Genomic DNA, 6,870 nt, shown 5'->3' with positions numbered 1-6,870 from the left:
TGAAGCCAGTACTGCCCTCTGCAGGTTCCCAAGCGCCAGTGACACCCAGTGACCTCACTAACCACCTCCCAGGCTGGGCTGCTTGTTAGGCCCATTTTACAGATGAAGAAACTGATGCTCAGAAGGGTGAAATGACTTGTGCAGGTTGATTCAGTTAGGAAGTGGATGAGCCAGAACAAAATCCCGGGCCTGAGTCTTCCTACCTTACCCCTGGGCCTCCCTGAGGCGCAGGTGTCCGCGGGATTCTTCCCTCTGCCCTCTCTACTTCCCCAGCCTACCTTCAGGCAGAGACCTGAGCCTAAGGCTTCCTTGGGTTCTCCCTTAGGTATCTGGTCCTCTTCAGACCCCAGACCTATAAGTGTGTGGCCTCTGGTAACCTTGGTTAAGAAAGGAGGAAGAATGGGGGCTGAAGGAGAGCTTGCACCCCAACCTGCTCTTCGGGTCTGACACCCATTCATGGCCTAGCCCTGGGGCTTCCCAGTTCCCGAAGCTCCCACCCTTATCCCTGCATTTCCACACACTTCCACACCCTGGGCTCACGTAGCCCAGAAAGGGGAGCCACCCACCACCCACAGCCAGGGCACGCCTTTGTATGCAAGCATGAGTGGACAATATTCACACAACAGAGCTGTGCACTAGGGCACCAACAGACAGGCTCTCCAGGGCAGGGCTGGGAAGAGGACTTACTGAAAACAATGTGGATGTTTCATTTAGACATTTGTTCATTCATTGTAGTGTGGTATTGGGTAGTACTGAGCACCTCACCCCCTTGAGCCAGGTTCAGCACTAGGCCCTGGGCTGCCAACCAAAACAAGGCATGCACCTCGTTTTAATGGAACCAACTACCACATTTACAAATGATGTACTTCAAGGCCAAGGCAGGAGGATCATTTGAGACCAGGAGTTCAAGACCAGCCTGGGCAATACAGTGAGACCCTGTCTCTACTTAAAATGAAAATAGAAAATAAGGATGGGCACGGTGGCTCACACCTGTAATCCCAGCACTTTGGGAGGCCGACGCGGACGGGTCACGAGGTCAGGAGATCAAGACCATCCTTGCTAACACGATGAAACCCCGTCTCTACCAAAATTACAAAAAATTAGCCGGGCGTGGTGGCGGGTGCCTGTAGTCCCAGCTACTCGGGAGGCTGAGGCAGGAAAATGGCCTGAACCTGGGAGGCGGAGCTTGCAGTGAGCAGAGATTGCGCCACTGCACTCCAGCCTGGGCAACAGAGTGAGACTCCATCTCAAAAAGAAAAAGAAAAAGAAAAAGAAAAGAAAAAAGAAAAGAAAAATATAAAAAACAGACAAACAAATGATGTCCGTCAGTGGCAGAGGCAAAGCATTAGGAGAGTCTGGAAAAGGGAGTGCAGAGGAGGTAACATTTGTACTGGATCTGAAAAAATAAATCAGAGGGCCACGCGCAGTGGCTCATGCCTGTAATCTCAGCACTTTGGAAGGCTGGGGGTGAGGGCAGATCTCCTGAGGCCAGGAGCTTCAGACCAGCTCAAATTGGTCACCATGGCCAACATGGTGAAACCCCGTCTCTACTAAAAATACAAAAAATTGGCCAGGCATGGTGGCTTTTACCTGTAATCCTAGCACTTTGGGAGGCCAAGGCAGGCGGATTGCCTGAGCCCAGAAGTTCACAACCAGCCTGGGCAACATGGTGAAACCTCATCTCTACTAAAAATACAAAAATTAGCCAGGCTGGGTGATGCATGCCTGCAGTCCCAGCTACGCAGGAGGCTGAGGCAGGAGAATTGCTTGAATCCAGGAGGCGGAGGTTGCTGTGAGCCGAGATCACACTACTGCACTCTAGCCTGGGAGACAAGCAAGACTCCATATCCAAAAAAAAAAAAAAAAAAAAAATCAACCAGGAGTGGTGGCGTGGGCCTGTAGTAGCAGCTACTCAGGAGGCTGAGGCACAAGAATTGCTTGAACTTGGGAGGCAGAGGTTGCAGTGAGCCAAGATTATGCCACTGCACTCTAGCTTGGGAGATAAAGTGAAACTCTGTCTCAAAAATAAAAATAAAAGCACAAAAAATTATCTGGGCATGGTGGCACACGCCTATACTCACAGCTACTGGGGAGACTGAAGCAGGAGAATTGCTTGAACCTGGGAGGCAGAGGTCACAGTGAACCGAGATTGTGCCACGGCACTCCAACCTGGGCAATAAAGAGAGACCCTGTCTCAATAAATAAATAAATCAGAGAAAGGAAGGGCAGGGCATGCCAGCAGCAGGGTGAACAACACATTTCCGTTTTAAAAAGAGGTTCTTCAAGGAGAGTAGAATGGAATGTGGGAGGGGAAGTATAGGAACCCCATGAATGTAGTCTCAGGGGTGACAGTTTGGGCCTGATAAACTCCTCTAGCTTAATTCCACTTACATAGCCATGCAAGGCAGTCACCTGGCGGCAGTTCCTGGACACAGCTCAGAGCAATCTGTTTTCCTTCCCTGTCACCTTCCCCATGGATACGACAGCCATGTAGGTTTTATTAATAACATATACTTTGACCTCTTGCAGACAGAAGTACTGTGAGTCATGCCGTGGGCATGTCCTCTGTTGTGTGACCTCAGGATGGGGCACAGTGGCTCACACCTAGAATCCCAGCACTCTGAGAGGCCGAGGTGGGTGGATCACCTGAGGTCAGTGATCCTGACCTTCGAGACCAGCCTGACCAACATGGTGAAACCCCATCTCTACTAAAAATACAAAAAAATTAGCCAGGCGTGGTGGCAGGCACCTGTAGTCCCAGCTACTCAGGAGACTAAGGCAGGAGAATCACTGGAATGCAGAAGGCAGAGGTTGCAGTGAGCCAAGACCATGCCACTGCACACTCCAGCCTTGGCTAGAGTGAGACTCTGTCTAAAAAAAAAAAAAAATTATAGCATGAGGCCGGAGTGTGGTCGCTCACACCTGCAATCCCAGCACTTTAGGAGGCTGAGGCAGAAGGATCGCTTGAGCCCAGGAGTTTTGAGACCTGCTTGGGCAACATAATAAAACCCTGACTCCACAAAAAATAATTAAAAAAAAAATTAGCCAGGCATGGTGGCATGCACCTGCAGTCCCAGCTACTCTAGAGGCTGAGATGAGAGGATCCCTTGAGCCCAGGAGGTTGAGGCTACAGTAAGCCATGACTGCACCTTGTACTCTAGCATGGGTGACAGAACGAGACCCTGTCTCAAAAAAAAAAAAAAGAATTATTGCATGGACAACTGTCTTGGTCAACTCTGGTCTTCAGCACTTTGCATAGGTCTGGACAGAGAAGGTGATTGTGTTAAAGAAGATGATGTCGGCCAGGCGTGGTGGCTCATGCCTGTAATCCCAGCACTTTGGGAGGCCAATGTGGGTGGATCGCCTGAGCTCAGGAGTTCGAGACCATCAGGGTTACATGGTGAAACCCCATCTCTACTAAAAATACAAAAAAATCAACCAGGTGTGGTGGTGCACGCCTCTAATGTCAGCTACTTGGGAGGCTGAGGCAGGAGAATTGCTTGAGCCCCAGAGGCGAAGGTTGCAGTGAGCTGAGATGGTGCCACTGTACTCCAGCCTGGGTGGCAGAGAGAGAGAGACTCCATTTCCAAAAAAAACAAAAGAATACAGTATCTCAAGAGCTTGCTCAAGTTATTTCTTCAAGCCTAGGTTTCCTTTTCTATTTTGTATTCTTATTTTTATTTATTTATTTATCTTGAGGCAGAGTTTCACTCTCGTTGCCCAGGCTGGAGTGCAATGGTGCGATCTCGGCTCACTGCAACCTCCGCCTCCCAGGTTCAAGAGATTCTCCTGCCTCAGCCTCCTGAGTAGCTGGGATTACAGGCATGCACCACCATGCCTGGCTAATTTTTGTATTTTTAGTAGAGACGGGGTTTCTCCATGTTGGTCAGGCCGATCTCAAACTCTGACCTCAGGTGATCTGCCTGTCTCGGCCTCCCAAAGTGCTGGGATACAGGCATGAGCTACCGTGCCTGGACTCCTTTTCTATAAAAGGAGATGATAGTGCTCATCCTAGCAATCTCGTGGGGTTGCTGTGGGAATCAAAAGAGCTCTCTTAGCAAATATGTGAGCCACTCTACAAATGTTCTCTGTGCCCGCATGGCCTTTGCTGGCTCTGGAAGGCCGATGGCCTTCATTGGCTCCCACAGGAACTTGTAAATGTGTGAATCTATAAGTGTTTAACCCTTTCAGAAGTATTTACTGTTTTTTTTGTTTTGTTTTGTTTTTAACAGGGTGTCACTCTGTCACCTAGGCTAGGGTGCAGTGGCACAATCACAGCTCACTGTAATCTCAAACTCCTGGGCTCAAGTGATCCTCTCACCTCAGCCTCCCAAGTAACTAGGACTACAAGCACTGCCACCTTGCCCAGCTAATTGTTTGTTTGTTTTTATAGAGAGTTGTAGTGATGGGGCCTCCCAAAGTCCTGGAATTACAGGTGTGAGCTACCATGCCATGCCCTAGTATTTACGTTTTAAAAAGAGAAAGAGGGCCGGGCATGGTGGCTCATGCCTATAATCCTAACACTTTTGGAGGCTGAGCTGAGAGGAATGTTTCAGCCCAGGAGGTGGAGATCAGCCTGGGCAACATGATGAGATCCCATCTCTACATTTTAAAAATTTTAAAAATTAGGCCTGAGGTTAGGAGTTCGAGACCAGCCTGACCAAGATGGAGAAACCCCATCTCTACTAAAAATACAAAATTAGCTGGACGTGGTGGTGCATGCCTGTAACCCCAGCTACTCGGGAGGCTGAGGTAGGAGAATCGCTTGAACCTGGGAGGTGGAGGCTGTGGTGAGCTGAGATCGCGCCGTTGCACTCAAGCCTGGGCAACGAGAGTGAAACTCTGTCTCAAAAAAAAAAATTTAAAATTATCTGGGCATAGTGGCATACACCTATGGTCCCAGCTACCCAGGAGACTGAGGGAGGAGGATCCCTTGAGCCCAGGAGTTCAAGGCTGCAATGAGCTATGTTTGTACCACTGCACTGCAGCCTAGGTGACAGAGTGAGACCCTGTCTTTAAATAAAAAAGAAAAATAGAGAGAGTACAATAAGAATCTTAAGAAAGATTCTTTAATGGTGGGATTTCATGCCCTTTGATATGTCAAAAGCCATCTCTTGGCATCACTCCAGGGAGAAGGTGGCACCCAGAATGCCCTCTAAATCTAACTAGAATTCCAGCAGCTTGAACTCCTTCATGCTTTCCACTCCCATCACAAACCTCCATAAGAAAAAAAAAAAAGTCATTCATCTCCAGGTGAGCACCCAACCACTCATAAATTGGAGCCTAGTTTAGTTTGGGTCACTTAAGTCTACGTGTGGCACTAGGGTGTCCCAGGCAGCTGGCAGGTTGATGCCAGTCATTTCCTTCAGTCCCCAAGCCGCAGGCCCAGGAGAGAAGAGGGCAAGTCAGTGTGCTGCTTCTTGGGTTGTCCTGCCCCCAGCCCTCAAGAACTTCTGGACACTTGCCTGATTCAAACCCCCAGTCACCAAACCCATTTGTATTCCTGGTGGCTGACAGTTCAGCCCCGGGAAGGGTGGCTGGGTGGAAAGAAGAGGAGAAGCAAAGGGGAAAGGCAAATAAACCCAGTGAGGTCCCCACCACCCCCATCCTAGGGATGGGGCTCCAGGGTCTTTTCTGCTTCTCACTGTCCTCCAGAACCATTAACACACCCCACCCCTGCAGGCACACCCAGGCCTCAGTGAGTCCTGAAGACAGAGGCAGGCATCATTTGGGCAAGAACTCGCCCATGCAACAGACACACAGGTCCCCCACACAGCATGTGGATCCACCATGAACAAGTGTCATTGACCAATGCCAAGAATGAGGACTACGGAGGCAGAAGATCTGGTCTCCAGGCCTTACTCCTCCTCCATTCGTTGAGGGCCCTTGGGTAAGTTCCTTAACCCAAGTCTCAGTTCTCTCACCTACGAACAAGGATGGTGCAGGGGCAGCATGGGACTCCCTTGAGAGAATGAAAGTGAAGCCTCTGTGAAATGGAAAGCATGACACAAATATTTTTATCTTTTTTTTTTTTTTTTTTTGAGACGGAGTCTCACTCTGTTGCCCAGGTTGGAGTGCAGTGGCGCAATCTCAGCTTACTGCAACCTCCGTCTCCCGGGTTCATGCCATTCTCCTGCCTCAACCTCCCGAGTAGCTGAGACTACAGGCGCCCACCACCATGCCCGGCTAATTTTTTGTATTTTTGGTAGAGACGGAGTTTCACCGTGTTAGCCAAGATGGTCTCGATCTCCTGACCCCGTGATCCACCTGCCTCGGCCTCCCAAAGTGCTGGGATTACAGGCATGAGCCACCATGCCCGGTGACACAAATATTTCTTTTTTTTTTTTTTTTTGAGACGGAGTCTCGCTGTGTCGCCCAGGCTGGAGTGCAGTGGCCCGATCTCGGCTCACTGCAAGCTCCGCCTCCCGGGTTCACGCCATTCTCCCGCCTCAGCCTCCGAGTAGCTGGGACTACAGGCGCCCGCCACCACGCCCGGCTAGTTTTTTGTATTTTTAGTAGAAACGGGGTTTCATCATGTTAGCCAGGATGGTCTCGATCTCCTGACCTCGTGATCCACCCGCCTCGGCCTCCCAAAGTGCTGGGATTACAGGCTTGAGCCACCGCGCCCGGCCAATTTTTTGTATTTTTAGTAGAGACGGGGTTTCACCGTGGTCTCGATCTCCTGACCTTGTGATCCGCCCGCCTCGGCCTCCCAAAGTGCTGAGATTACAGGCGTGAGCCACCGCGCCCGGCCTGACAAATATTTCTTAAGCTACATGTTCACTAGCTTGACATGTACCTAGGACCTACCATCCCCTGCCACAGACTCCCTACAGCCGACAAGCATCTTGCCAAATGCTTTGAAGATCC

The sequence above is a fragment of the Macaca nemestrina genome, chromosome 12, assembly GCF_043159975.1.
Source record: "Macaca nemestrina isolate mMacNem1 chromosome 12, mMacNem.hap1, whole genome shotgun sequence".
NCBI lineage: Eukaryota > Metazoa > Chordata > Mammalia > Primates > Cercopithecidae > Macaca > Macaca nemestrina.
This window is presented reverse-complemented; position numbering follows the sequence as displayed.